The sequence below is a fragment of the Solanum verrucosum genome, unplaced genomic scaffold (assembly GCF_900185275.1).
Source record: "Solanum verrucosum unplaced genomic scaffold, falcon-dt-bn FXZP01000103.1, whole genome shotgun sequence".
NCBI lineage: Eukaryota > Viridiplantae > Streptophyta > Magnoliopsida > Solanales > Solanaceae > Solanum > Solanum verrucosum.
In genome coordinates, this window is record NW_026020048.1 from 8,312,786 (window position 1) to 8,329,865 (window position 17,080).

Consider the following 17,080-nt stretch of genomic DNA (forward strand, 5'->3'; position numbering starts at 1 on the left):
ACAACCTAAGTTAGGAATATTATAATAATTTAACATTCAAGTTAGGAGTTCATGCTTTTAAGGTTATATGAAATATATATATATATCTATATATAATAGGAGAAGCAAAAGGCGCCACATGTCAGCACCACAAAAATTTCACAATTTTAAAATTTAAAAAATAATTTAAAAATCTTTTAAATATGTATCTTAAATTAAACCAAAAGAAATAAAAAAAGACTAACCAACTATTTTTAAAAGGTGAATTTTTAAATAATAGTAACAATAATAATAAATACTTATCGTACTAATAAAAGTAATTATAATATAATATTATAATAATGTTTGTAACAATGTATTTAAATTGCTAATCAGTTTTCATGACAACTTTTTTAAATATACTTTAAATAATAAATAACAATTGAAAAATAAAAAAACAAAATATAAACTTAAAGTATTTCTTAAATTAACATTTTAAAACTTATTTAAATTAATAACAGTGTAAAACTTACGTGAATTGAAATAGGAAAAAAAAACACTGCCATTTTGATAGATCTCTTAAAGAATATTATTTCTTTTTTTTTAAAATAATATTTTTTCTTTATAACTTAAAAAAGTAGAAAAGAAAAAATAAAATAAAAACGTGCATCAATCGTTTTAAATAAATAAATAAATAGCAAAACTACCCGCACATTAAAAAAATCTGTTAAATGAAGATATACTTTAGTTTTTAAAAAATAAAAAAAATATTTTAAATGTGTTTTTTTCAAAATAAGTAACCAACTCACATAACCATTTTTTTTTAAATGGCAAAGTAGTTACTTTTTGAATTTGAATTTAAAGTGGTTACCTAAAACTACTCTACCCATTATCTCTATTCCCTATATATACATAAAAAAAATAAAGTCATTAACAAAATTAATTGATCTATTCTTCTTCAAATGTGTAGTATTATTTGTTGAATTATTTCCATTCTTCTTATCTTCATCTTTTTATGGAGCGAATAGGTATATTATTTGACGGCTAGCCGGAAAAAAGAGTTTGAATATACTTGCAAATAACAAAGTGAAAGTCCAAGAAGAAGAAGAACAATATTCATGCAAGTTGAAATCTTCTGCAAATGATGATATTGTTAGATCTATAATGTCTTTTTGTGAATTTTATTTAGTTTATTTCATTCAATTTGATTTGTTTGTCATATATTGTACTTAAATTCTTTAGATCGAATGAGTTTTTTATGTTCTTCTTTTATTTACATTTGTAATCTTTGATGATTTTTATTGTGATTAATATTTTTTTTCGATTGTGTTACTTTTTATTTAATCTAAGTGAAGTTATTCTAATACTTTTTATGTTATCATTTTCTGTTAGTTTTTTCTATTCAATCATTTATACTAACATGCTTTCATATTATTGAATTATTGGTCATATCTTCACATTTATTAAAATGTTAAATATATGCAATTAAAAATCGTTGTTATGGAATCATTAATATAATAATATTGATAGATGTGTAATATAATTTATTATCATAGTTATGCATGCTACCTCACTTTCTTATATATTTTTATTTTAATAATAGATTTGTGGGTGATAAAATATTAGAGTATGAATTAGAATTTGATTAATTTTATTTGTACTTGTATGTTATTTTTTAATTTAATTTTAGAGCAGCTAATCGAATACTTTTTAATTTTATTATTTTCTGTTAATTTTTTATTCCGTCATTTATATTAACATGTGTTTATTATTGAATTATGGATGTATTCTTCTTCAAATGTGTAATGTTGTCTGTTAAATTATTTCTATTCTTTTTATTTAGTGAATAGGTAAATTATTTAATGACTGGCTGGCCGAATAAAATTTGATTATATTTGCGAATAACATAGTAGAGGTTCAAGAAAATAAGAACAATATTTATCAAAGTGAAAATCCTCTGCAAATAATGATGTTGTTAGATCTAGAATGTCTTATTGTGTTGTTTTTTTTAGTTTATTTCATTCAATTTGATTTATTTTTGTCATATTTTGTACATAAATTCTTTAAATCAAATGATTGAACCATGAATCTATTCTTCTTCAAATGTGTAATGTTGTTTGTTAAATTAGTTTCATTCTTCTTATCTTCATTTTTTTATGGGGTGAATAGGTCGATTATTTGATGGCTAGCCAAAGAAATTTGAATATATTTGTAAATAAAAAAGTGGAAGTCCAAGAAAAAGAAGAACAATATTTATCAAACTGATATTGATAAGTATAATGTCTTATTGTGACTTTTTAGTTTATTTCATTCAATTTGATTTGTTTTTGTGATATTATGTACTTAAATTCTTTAAATCAAATGAGTTTTATATGTTTTTGATTATTGGATTATTGGTAATATATTCACATTTTTAAAATGCTAAATATGTGCAATTGAATATCTTAATTACTATGGAAATATTAATATGATGTATCGATAAATGTAGACTATCATGATTTATGCATATTATTCCACTTTCTTATATCTTTTTAGTAATATACTTGTGAGTGATTAAATATTAAAGTATGAACAAAAATTTGTTCATTTGTTCAGTTAAATTTATTTAAAATTGTTACTATACTTAAAATAAATGGTTTGTCTTTGAAATTTAGAACCTTCAAACCTATAGAATATACAACTATTCTAAAAATTAAATGTACAAAAAAGACTTCTTATATTACAAGGTATCAGATAATTTAAAATTATTTTGTCAATACTGAAATAAATAATAGGTCATTTAATTAATTAGAAATTTCCATTTAATTAATAAGAGAATATGTACTATTGTATATGAGATCGAGACAAATAGTAACATGTTTCAAAATATTAGATCAAAGCGAACTCAAAATTAAGATTATTTTTTTTATAACGTGTAATTCAAACATTTTAAAAAAATATAGAATTTATATAAACTTTTAAATAGTTAATTAGGAATTATAAAATTATTTTTAAATGATATGTTAGTTATTTTAAAATTATAAAATTATTTGTAATTTTTTAAATAATTGAGACTAACAAATTAAAAGTTCAAATTTTGAAATTATTTTGTTTGTTCAAAAATATTTTTATTTGTACGTACCTCAATTTTTATCTCAATTATATAGAAAGTTTAATAGTGATCATAAATAATTTCAATCATTATTATTAATATAACATTAGAAGAATTAATACTAAAAGTATTTATGTTAATAAAATTAAATTGTTGTATGTATTATTGATATATGATTAAAGAAAATAAAACGGGGAAGAAAATAATAAGTAAATATTACACGTTGTATTAAAATATATTTAAGTTAATAAAAATAGAAATTGTTGTAATTATTATTTTTTATGATTAAACAAAAATAACAATTTGAAGAAAATAATAAATAAAAATTACACATTGTATTAAAATAATAAGTACTAAAAACTATGATAAATTTTATAATAGTCATAAAAGAAATTTACGCAGTAATTACTACAATAGAATACTAGAAAAATTGATAAGTTCCTTGACATCTAATCTTTTTCGAAAGTTTAAAAGTAACTTATTCACTATTTGTAATTAATTATTTTCAATGATTAATAAAAAATGTATATATCATGTACATGTTTCTATTATTATGACATTATTTTATATTGACTCTATTTTAAATTATTTTTCTATTATCGTTTGACACAAATTTAAGAATGTAAAGAATATTTTGAATCTTTTGGATTTGAAAAAAAAATATATGCAAAATATACTAACATGTCATTTAATCTTATGATATTTTACATTTCATGTGAAATATTTTTAACTAATAAATTGTTAATACAAAAAATATATGAATATATCAATACAACATAAAAATAATAAAGGACAAATATGTAAAAATATTTCAACTATTTGATGTTTCATGAAATTAAATTAATCATAAATTCATATATTGCCGGCGCAACGCGCGGGTACGTATACTAGTATATATATATATATATATATATATATATATATATTAGTGTGGAGATACAAAGGTATCTCATAAAATGATGTACTATCTTATTCATAATGCTAGCATACATTATCTGTGCTGCCAATGTAATTCAAACAGATGATATTGCACATAACGAGAGCAGAGGCATCATAAGCCCAAAGGCGGAAACATAATTTTAATTTATGGGTTCGAAATCACAATTTTCTATACAAATAAAGTCCTATGTGTAAACTTCATATATGACATATATTATAGTACTATTTTCAAGATATAGCAGTAGATTTAGACTTTCAAGTTATAGCATTAAATATTTCAGTTTAGAACAAAAAATTCACAAAAAAAAAGAAATGTTTTTATTAATTGGAAAAAACTTAAAAAATAAATAAAAAGATAAACAAAAATTAAAAAAAAAATGGAATTAGAAATAATAAAGTAAAAAACTGAAATTGTGGCCTGTAATTTAATTTGAACTTATTGTAGATAATTAATGATTAGCATGAAATAAGGGATCCAAACAAATTAACAATATTTTTTATCCTTAATTCACTCAAAATCAGTTAAAATAAAATAAAAAATCAGATCATATCCTTTTTTTCTTCAACGTTTCTCTCTCTTAATTCTTCAGCCTAAAAAATTAGCAGAATCGAGTAATTAAAGGTTTTTTTCATTAAAAAAATTGATTTTATTGAGATGGACAATTACGTATCAATTCTAATTAAACATGGTGGAAGATGGAATCCTTCGGGTTAGTATTTATTATTGTTTAGTGTTTGTTTTTAAATTATATTGAAATGAAAAAAATAATTATTAAACTGTAAATCATCTCTATGTTTAAGATGATATCATTACTTGTAAACTATTGTGAAAGGTATAATATTAGCGATCTTCTGTTTTTGTGATTGTTTTGTGTACTTTTTTTTCTTAAAGTATAAAGTAATTGTATATTTATGAATGAATTTAATAGAATTATTGGAAAGAAATTTGTAAGAAAATGTGTTTCGTAAGATGTAAAAAAAAATATTTGAATTTTTGACGAATTGTATAACAAGTGTTTTAAGTTGGTATTAAATTATAAATTTTAGTGTGTTATATTAGATGTTGTCATTTCTGAAGTAATTAGTGAGTTAGAAATGAATTATTTGGTACGATAAGATATAGATATTTGTAATGTATGATTATTTGTTGTATGAAATGTGTATTAAGTGAGTTTGAAAGTTGTTATGAAATAAGTTGTCTTAATGATATATGTATGAAATGTATATTAAGAAAGTATGAAATTTGTATGAAAGCGTGTCCAGTAATCTGGAAAAAAAAAGTTATTTGAAATTTTGACGAATTGTATGATAAGTGTTTTAAGGTTGTATTAATTTTGAAATTTTATTGTTGACATTTTTGTATAAATTTGTGTGACATTAGTGAAGTATTTTCGTTAAAAAAAATGTACATATTTGTTGTATGAAAGTTGTATTAAAATAATATGAAAGTGTTTGGAATGTACTATTTGAATGATATTTCAATGAAATGTTTTTTGATTGAATATAAAAATTGTTTTGTAATGTTCTGTCTGTCTAAATGATAGTTGTATTTCGAATTGTTTGTTTACAATGTGAGACTAATTTGTATTTTTTTTAATGAAACATGGAATTATGTCGATTTTCAAATGGAGGAGGTTATATACGATTCTTCTAGTCTTTATCATTCAGTTATCATACAAAATGCATATTGTTATAAATTTAGTGCTTGGAACAATTTTTAGTAACAATTGTATGAATTTTGTGTACTTAATGAATGAATCGTGTATAAATTAAGACAAATGTGACACAACTTGCATATCGTTAATGATAAAATTTGTTCCATATTAAAGATATTGTATATATTAGTGACTAATTTAAGTTGTTGTCGGACATATATAAATCATATTTAATTCAAACGAAAATAAGATAAAATACAACTATAAAAATTATACCATGACTAAATACAAATATCCAACATTTAATATTGAAGTCATAGACATATGCATATAAAATGTATTTCATAAATGTTTCATCCATTCGTTATACAAATTAAAAACACAGTGCTACTTTAAAAAATAGTGTATCAAAACTGTATGAAGTCTGTATAATGTTTATGTCCTGAACTTATAATATTCAAACATTATAGGTTAGTGCATGTCAGTCACCATGTGTATAATTAAAAACACAATGTTACAATTTTTAGAACATTCAAAAGAGAATCAAAAGGTGCTATCAACTATTTTGATAACATATTGTAGTATATATCATCAAATACTTAAACAAAAAAGAATCATCCAAGTTAAACAGAAAAAAAATATCCAAAAGTTTTTAAAAAAAAATGTAATTCTTAAAAAGTAGAATGTGCAATCAACTATTTCAACTTTCTAGTCGGTGGTATTGGTGTAGGATAATTAGTGGTATCCAGAACATGTTCTTTTGCTATCCGAGGTCCACCAAATTTGCTAGCAACCGTACCAGTAACTTCACTTTCGTTGATCGCGTCATCTTCATTCTTTGTTTTTCCATAATGCCACAGGATTGTTGAAATCTCTCTTGCCCAAGAAAAGTCAAAAATTCAGCAAACACATTCATGTTGGTACATGAAGACCAGTGTGTGTGTCTCTTCCTTTCCTATAAAATAAAATTGTGTATACTACATTAAAAGATACTTCATACACATATTATTCGGTTTCATACAGAAATATCATTTTCATACACATATTATTCAATTACAATACACAAATCATACATAACTTAATAGTTTCACATTTCATACACACTTCACACACATAGAATTCAATTTTCATTCCAACAGTAACCATAGTTCACATTTCACACACACTTCATATACAATATGTATAAAGAAATGACATAAATTATATCCACATTTCACACACACAACATAAACATATTATTCACACACACTGTATACACAATTTTCTTTCCAGCAATAACCATGGTTCACATTTCACACACATTTCATAGACAATATTTATAAAAAATATGGCATACATTATATTCGCATTTCACACACACTGCATACACATATTATTCACACACACTCCATACATATATTGTTGACACCTAATTTTGGACCTCCACATTATAGATTAATCATCGAGCTTCTTCAATTTCAAACAATTTAAAATAATTAGTTTCATAAATTTTCAAAAAATAAAATAAATTTGCAAGTTTTTAAATAGCCTATCACTTTTGTATTTTTTTTTTAATAATATATATGTTTTTATATAATTATGTATGAAATAAGTATATCCTATAAATATTCGAAAATCATCCCAAAAGATTTTATGTTTTTAGTGTATTTTTAAAATGATGGCTATAATTTTGAATTAATTAGCTTTTATGAAATTCGAAATATTTTTCGAGTTATTTGTATGTAAGTTTTGTCAATTTTATAAAAATAAAAATAAATAATAAATACGTTTTTATAGTTATGTATATAATTAGTATATCTTATTTGAAGATCGTCTCAAAAGGTTTTAGTGTTCCTTTAAACTTCGCCAATTAGTTTAATTAATAGTTAACCTTTTAAAAATTGATTATTTTATTTGATTAAGATTAAGAAGCTCGTTAATTAATTAATATTAATTCGTTTTATTTAAATTTTAGCCGATTTCACTAATTAACTCAAATTGGCTAAGTCTTTAATTCAATGGCTATAATTGCAATCCAATGGGCCAAATTCTAAATTCCAATCTAAGCTTCTTCTTTTTTTCCCCACATACAAGACCACAATTGGGCCGATTTTCAACCAAATTGGGCCCAAACATTAACCCATTCAGCAGCCCACTCTTATTCCCAATTCCCAACCCAACATACAATACAAACCCAACCCAAATCCCTTCAATTCAATAACCCATTCCCAGCAGCATAATACATACAACAATTCCCAATTAACCAAAAGCAATACAATACATACAACAACAGCAAACAGTAGCCGAATGCCCCACCTCTGCGTTTTCTCTTCTTCTCCGTGTGAACCAGACAGCAGCAGGACGTGTTTTCTTCTCCCTCACGCGTCAACAAGCAACAGCTCCCACAGCTTTATCTGCCATAGCCGCCCACCTTGATCTTGTCATCCAGATTTTAGGGGATTTCGGTTGAAATCTTGTACAAGCAGCAGTTCCTTGGTCCTTGGGAAAATTTGAATCAAAGATTGGATGGTAATTTTCGTTTCTGCCCTTGCCCTCGTCCAATTTTCATCGACCTAAATTGCCCCAACTTCCCCTATAAATAATTCTTTACATACAAGTGACAGGGGAGACGAAAAAAAAATAAATTAATTTGGATTTGAGGTCATACACGATAAATAAGTTGGCAAAAGAGTTTTAGAGTTTAGTTCTTAGACAATAATCACTCATACACTTGAAAACTTTACATCTAGCTTTTGAATCTAAGTTACGAGAGGATTGACGCTTGGATTTTCTTAGCTTGCTGTTCCTATTCGAAGTTCGTGGTAAAAGAATCGCTGCCCCTCAAGCTTGTTGTCGTCCAGTTCTCTGCCCCATAAAAGGTAATACTCGTCTTTGATTCACGCCTCTTTTGTGCCTAATGTAAGGACGATTTGCTTTTGATAGTTGTGTAGTGTTAGATGTTGGTATCCTGGGAGTGTCATGACTTACTGTTGGTTGCAAAACTTTGACATAAGCTTGTTTTGTTGATTCAACTATTCTTTTGGTTTGTTTTGCTCGAAGCTTTACTAATTCTGTATGGCATTGAGTCGGTTTCGTTCTATTTTTCTTCTTGTTATTCTAACTAGTATAAATCATGTGAGTTGCTTTTAAGAGTAAATTCCATAATCCACCTGATGGTTGCTGCACCTCTAAATCTCTTATTTAATAATGTTGATTACGTATCTTTCGTTATCGGGTAATTCGAGTTAACTTGAATCAATAAATTGGTCATTTCGAAATCTCTGGAGCATTTTCTTGTGTTAAACTCGCCTTATCAAAATGATCTATTATTGCTAGTTAGTTTCTCAGTTGTATGTCTTTATCATCTTCATCCGTAAATCATGCTAAAATTGAATCTTGCCATCCGTAATCAAGTTGGTTTTGAATGTCTCTTTCTTCCGCTTCTCTCAATTGCTTGGGATTTATTATCTCATTCGTGTAACACATCCTCCTTTATACTATCTCCTTCCCCCTTTGTCTGTTTCAAGAAGAAAAAATATTTTTTTTATGTCGGAAAAGCCTCATTAAGTGGCCGGTTCACTGTTAGTTGTTGAGTTGGTGATATATTGACACGGTTTTGATGTCAAATTAATGTTATGTTCTGTATTAGCATCATTGCTCTTCTACCCCTTTGTTTGGATTCACTTTTGCTATTTTACCTCTTATATGTCTGCCTTAAAGTCTTTGAGTCTGCATCTTTTATTCTTGCTGTCTTTTAACGTCATTCAATGTTGCTACTGCTAATGATGATTTTCTTTTCAAAATGACATCAGAATGTCAAAGCTAACTAATGTGGAATTTATATGTTGTTTTATCTATTATTTGTTGTTGTAGTAATTCGTTTTTGTCATTTTCTTATGTTCCATGTTGTTTTACTGCCAAGCTAAACATGTTTGACTCGAGTTTACGTCTTCGTTTTGCTTAAAATCTAATCGAAAATACTCACTACTTGTAGCAAGTTTACAAAAATGTGGAATGTTGTTTCTTCCCAATTTTCTCTTTACTTCTAGTTCTTGTTTCCTTCCCCAATTGTTAGTGTTATTTGATGTCTTATTATATCTTAGTCTGCAGCCTATTGTTCTAAGAAAAAGATTTGTTCAATAATGTGGTCATGTTTTGCATCAAATTAGCATTCGCCTGACGACTAGTAAGCTTCATGTGTCCGCCGATTATGAGCACAAAAGTGTTAATGTATTAGCATGTTCTGTTGTGCTTATTAAAGTATTATAGGTTTGCTTTTGATTTTGCCTTATTTGATAGCTACTAATCTATCCTTTCCTTTCCTTAAATTGGTCACTTGTTTGTTAGCATATAATTTCCTAAAGCTATTACTATTTAAGATCGAAGCTTGTCCAAGTAAAAGTGACCCAATGAAATGTAATTCCTGCCTGATATGTAGCATGTCCTCTACCTCTTTTATGTTGTGAATTTCATTGTTTACCAATCACCTATTCATTGAATAAGTTTGCCTTTATTGGACCCATTTTTACTCCCTTAGGATCTTGCTGTTAGGCCTATGCACGTATGTATTTTTATTTTATCTTTTTTTTCTCTTAGAACTTTCTTATGCTCCAAAGTTAGATAGTCTAGCTTTTAGATTTATTTACTCCATGTAATGTAGTGAGTTTGGTGATATATTGTTGCAGATTGCACGGGTTTACTTCATTTAATTAAGTCATGTCTTATTTGTGTTTTGTTTTCGCCTCAAATGCTAATTATTATTATTATTATTATTTTTGTTGCATGTGAAACTCCTTCCGAGTCCTCACGGACTTTATTTCCTCTCCTCGCATTTTCTTGTTGAGCCACGAAGGCTCAAACCCTTCCCTTCGAGTCGGCCGGCTTTTGAAACTGACGGACAGATTGAATGCACTTAAAAGGGAGCTGGAAATTGAACTTTCAGGTCTTAAAAACCAAAAGAAGGCAGTATACATGACCTATACAGCTGTATACACAGATATACATGGCAAAAATATCAATATACAGGTCAAAACGCAGGGATACAGGGCTGATGCAAAATACATGTATTCGGAAGCAAGAGATACATGAAAAGAGCCTGTACACACGCTGATATACACTGATATACATCAGTTGTATACCAAAAACGGGATTGAATAAATCCCCAGAAATTACAGCGAAAATGGCCCAAAAAAGGAGGCCCAAATTCAATTTCTAACTTGTTTAATTGTGTGATTATTTGTTTATTTGTTTTCTTTTAAATTGCGACTTAATTTAATTAAATTCCCCAAAAGATAAACCATGTTCTTTATGTTTGTTTCTTTAAAAATAACTCTTTTTTTTTCATCAACTCTTATGCTTATTCAAATATTCTAGTCAAAACTTTCACTTATCTTTAATTAGATTAAAATAATGTCTTGATTTGTCTACCAAGTTGGTTTGAATTATTATTTCTAAAAAATGATGCAAATAAATTTTAATTAACCTAGTTCTTTTTTGTTAAAATCCTAATTGACCAAGTTGTTTCAATTAAAATCCAGTTTTCCAAAAAATTTAAAAATTATTCTTTATTTAACTATGTTTATCAAAGTTAATCGAATATCGTAAAATATTATATATTCTATGTTGAATTATTTTCCTAAATATTTTTAAGGATACGTTCTTTAAGGGTTTTTTCTTCATTTAAATCATTTTTTTTTATTTCAAAATTGTTCTAAGTTAAAGTATATATATATATCTCTTTTTATTTTATTTATTTTTAATAAACTTTAAAAATGTGTTAGTCAAAACCTTTTTTCAATTGATTAATAATAATGATAAAAATAAAAAAATAAAAAAAAATAGATATATATATATATATATATATATATATATATATACTTAAGTCATTTTTTCAAACGGGTTAATCAATTAATTCAAAAAAATAAATATGATTTTTCATGCTTTAATTTATTAAATTGGTTTTAATTTATTTTTTGAACTAAATAAATTCTAATTAGTCTAGTTTTATTAAATTTCTAATCACTCGCACCTTAATTCAAATATTTTCATTTTAGGTCTCTTCCTCTAAAAGATAGAATAAAATGGTTCATTTCTTAGTTATTTTTCGAACTTAATCGATTAGTGTAAATTATTATGTATTTTTTATGTTATTACTTTTTCTAAAAATAGTCAAATATATTTTAAGTCAAGTCGCAGGTCAACCGCATGTTAGCGGACACTTCGAATGCTTAAACCCTTCTCGAAGTGTAAATTGAACCCCGAACCCCCTTTGGCATTTTCAAATGATTTTTTTCTGTTTAAATCTTTGGAAATTATAAGTTTTCTTAATTTCTTTAAAAAATTAAGTGGCGACTCTTTCTAAGTATTTTTCTCAAATTGTTTTATACTTAGAACATTTCAAAAAGTGATTTTTCTAGAGATAGTCAAATTACGACACAACATATATTATTCACACACACTTCATACACTTATTATTCAAAAAAATCAGGAGTACCTATACAATACAGAGTAGTTAAATAAGATCATAAAATTTAAAAACAAAATTAATAATTCATATGCATATCAATGTTGTATCATAATTCATACAAAATACATCATTTAAAATTTATAATCAAATGCATAAACATTTTATTCAGATTTGGAACAAATTTCAGAAAAACAAAAATTTGAAAACAACAGTAATAATAATGTGATATAAAAAAATAACTATTTTGAGTAATGTGCAAAAAAAAATTAAATAAATTACTTACCTTAATCATTTTTTGGGCTTTTTGGATTTTGGTAATTTCGATTCATCCTTTTTTGTTTTTCTTCTGTATAAGGTTTTGATGTTTCAGCGACTTCAACCTTTGTTGCTTTTTTTTGTTTTCTTCTTTTTTGTTTGACCAATAAAATTCGAATCTGAGTCGGAATCAGACTCTGGAGGGGTTTCAACAAGTTTTTTCCCCTTCCTCTTCTTCCCCCTTTGATTTGCCTTAGTCGCACTTTGGTTTGCTTCATTATTTTTATCTTTTTGATTCTTCGAACGAGATAGACCACCGGTGGCCGGAATTTGAACAATTTTAGACGGGGTGTTTGAGATAATATATTAAACGATGGAGCATGAGCATCATTAGTTGAAATTCCGTCAAATATGGGGCTCTTTCGTGGAGTTTCAATTTGTTTCTTAGACATGATGATGAATAATCGTGGGTAAGATGGGTAATCGGTTTGGATGTTGGACTAGATGAGAAAGAATGGAGAAAGTTTGATAGTGGGTTGTGGGTTGAGTCGTGTGGGAGTGAAGAAACGTGTAGGATGGTGGTGTGATCGATGATTGGGGATGGTAACGATAAACAAGGAAAGGAAATCCCTAAAATTGGGTAACTGAAAATTTTAGTTTTTAAAAAAAGGGAAGTAAAATCAAAATTAATTATCTATTATTAATTAATAATAAAAAACTATAAATAGATTAATAATTTATTAAATAAATATAATTTAAGTTTAAAATAAAATAAAATTTAACTGATATGTCATAGCCGTAAATAATCTGTTATAAGCAAGAAATTTTTAAAAGTAGATATAAAATCCGTAATATTTACTTTAAATGTGTATATGGGGTGATTTTTCCTTAATAAGAATAACAAAATTGCGCGTGGCGGAGCATATGATCACAACTAATAAAACCAGTTGACCTAAACAAGTGGTGTGACTATGTACACGCTGACATATATGATAATTATAATTTAGATTTTATGTACTCTCATTTCTGTATTAATTTTTTTAGTTTCTTGAAATGGTATTTCTTACACGTATATAAAGAAACAATAAAATAAGCCAAATGGATTAGTTTAGACAAAAAAATTGAAGTAGTCAACATATCTTGGAAAACCATAGAGATTATAAAACGTGTAATGAAAAGTCCTCTAAACTTTAATATAGTTGAGAATATTTTTCATTTCGTATCAGGGGTTTCTTGCTTTTGTTTTCTTCCTTTTAGACTAGTCATTTTTCATTACATCGCCACATTTTATAAATTTCACTACTGGTTATCTTTAGCTAGTATATGTCAATGTCTTATAAATTTCCTTAGTTCTTCAAAAAATTTAATACATTAATTTCTATTGAACACTGAACTGGCTTTGTGATTACAGCCAAATAGTTGAGATAATATGATGTCTCCACACTTGATCAATTTTTTCGGATTTGTATCTGAGAATAAAAAAAAGACAAGAAGGGTTTCTCTCTTTGAGATTAGCTACTATCCATCGAGATTAATAATTGAGCCCAAAATAAATACGGCATATCAAGTAAAAAATAAAAAATAATTAGCTGAAGTATTTTTTACCTTTCTCTTAGTATTGTTTAGGAATTGAAGATTATGTTTCCAAATTAAAGATGACTTTCTAAACTTAAAATATAAAGAATTTGATACCAATTAGTACGAAAATTAAGGACCTTCTTTCTCCAAAGTTCTGAAACTTTCTTGGAGTGAACTAGTTCAATGAAGTTTTGACATCTCAACCAAAAAAATTATTTTCTTAACAAAAGATTTTAAAAAAAAAAGAGAGAGAGGAAAACACTTTTTTTTACTGAAAATTCAGGTAACCAACCGACTGAGCTACTAAGATTCTTCGAGGAAAACACATTGGGTTCAAAGTTTATTGACTTTCACTCTCAAGGAAAACACATTGGGTTCAAAGTTTACTGACTTTCATTCTCAATTAAGCAAAAAAAAGAAGAAATTAAACTAGAAAAGGCATGACTAATGATTAAGAGAAGATATGCAAATCAAAGTTAACTCAAAGCCTGATTTAATTAGGACGATAATAAAACCTAAATATCAAATTATGTACGCTGATTGTTGAAGTCTCTGAACTCTTAATTATATTTGACGCCGTGGATACTCATCCGTAAGTCCCCCTTCATCGAAATTTAGCGAATAACTAACAACATCATATTGAAACTTGAGCGACTTCTGCTTCCCGTACATAATATTCTTTTTGCCTTCATTCATCAATTTCTTCAACAACTTCCTCCATAATTTCGCGGGATTCCTGCTACCTCCTCCTCCTCCACTTGTCAACGTGTTTATTCGCGAATACTCTTCGTGCACCGGAATACAAGACGGTGACATACAACCGTACAACCTATGAGGCAGTACCGATCGCCTGTAATTTGAATCGGTTTCCATCGAAAATCGAAAAAATTAACACATGTAGTATTTGCGGAGAGATAATTTGTAGTCTTTCGAATTTTGATTTTGGAAAGATTGTTGGTGATTTCAGTTTCTCCTATAATTTTGATTTGATTTGATTCAAGTGTGTAACGGGTAGATTGGAATATAATAGTAGGTTATATTTGAACTACTTGTAGGCCTCTTTAATTAATTGAGCGCCCACAAGATATTATATTTTCATCGTATTATTAAGCTTATCGTACTTGCTGTCATGACTCATGACTCGTGTAGGGCTGATTTAGTCATTATGTTTAAGATCGCAATCTGTCAGAACAAGATGGTACGATAACAACTTTGTGTTGCCCTCATTCTTTGTAGGTTATTTGATTTATCATCGAGGTTATTTTGGAATTATAATTTTTGAATTTATTTATTTTATTTGCGAGATAAGATAAAATAACATCATAATTTGATGAGATAAGATAAATCCAATAATCCATGATTTTTTCTCCTTTCTACTTAGACAAATCCGAGACTTACATCCAAATAAAAATATTGGATGTTTCCATTATGCCGGTTGTATTTCCTTTTTCGTCCATAGTCGTACATGGCGGATGTAAGAACTTATTAATATATTTCTTAATAAATACATCAAATTTGCAAAACACTATTAGTGGATAAAGATAATATCCCGCCTATAACGAGGCCTAAGTGATAGCCTTGGAGTTATGGTCGAACACATCGTTGGGCTTGGTTAACACTAACATTGCGCCTTTACAATAAATTCTAGGACCAGAGTTAAAATCTTGTTAACATTGCGCCTTTACAACGCCTAAATTTTAGAATTCATAAACTCAAAATGTTTTTTTTGTCTTTGCTATTAATTATAGATTTTGACATGCCAGTAAACACCAAACACTTATAATTTTATAAGTAAAATGAATTTATAATGAAAATAAATCAAATTAGATGGATGAAATATAAATTTTTAACCTACTCGGAGTAACAAAGAAACTCAAATGGACAAACAGGTAAGGGGATTATTGGATTTGAGCTAGTGATTCTTTAATATTTTCCATTTTTATACGTTGAAGTTAGGTTTGGACATTTAATTAATTCCCACGCATAACAGATTTTGAACTTCTTTAATTCATAGTAGGTTATAGTGGGTAATTTAACATTGACGAGAGGATGTTTATCCGAACTTGAATCTTTGATAATTAAATTTTTATGTATATATATTAATTTTAAATTTCTTAAATATAAGATTAGATGTTAGCTTACGAATTTAGATGGTTTAAAATTTACTTTGAAATTGCAAGTTCAAATCTTGAATCCGCTATTTAGCCAAGCCTTTATTGTTTTTCATAGAGAAGACGCACAATAAACTACCTCCAACTAATCAGCTAACGTACTACCATCTCTTGATTTATATATTTTCCTAATCCTAAAAAGATAACATATATTCAATTCGTAATCCGCCTGTGTTAATCATTAAGGTGGTTAGCATTAGAAGCCGCTTAAGTGATATTATATAGATTCAATTTGTGATTAAATATTGATTAATGGTTAATTTTTTGCGGACGAAAGGGCTTATTATTATTTATAACCAAAAGTTGGAGCCATTGACCTCTTCAAATTGAATAGCTAGGTAGGAAAGAATATTTTCAGCTTTAGATGATTTTTTGATTATTTGTTTGGATTTATTTAGCAAAATACACTACTCACTCTACTATCCAGTTGTCTTTTTTGTCCTCTCATAGTCTCATTAATTAAGTGGGAAATAAAAAAAGATGCCGTACATTTTTCCTATATTATATGCTCTGCCGAATTCCAGTCATGGGATTGGCCTTTGTACGATTACCATAAGTGGACTCCAGGAAAAAGTCTTGTAACTGAAATATATTATAGTATATGTCTAATAATACTTGTCCACTATTGATTTACACAATTCTTAAGAAACTATAAATAGAATGATAATTTACTATATCACCCTTTGAATATAATAAATACAATGTCTTGAAAAATATAATAGAGAAATAACTATAATTAACAATAAGGGTAAATTAGGAATTAAGTGTAAAATTATTCATTGATTTCATAAAGTGGACAAGTATTGTTGGACATTCCAAAATAGTACAAAGAATAACTATTGTTGAACAGAGGAATTAGTTCTTAGTATATGAGAAGACAAATTAATCGATAAAATGAGGAAATGTCCTTGAGGCAATTTTTTTGGGAAGGCAAGTGTTAGACAAATGTTACAGGCACAAGACAGCCTAGCACTCGTTTAATTTTGAA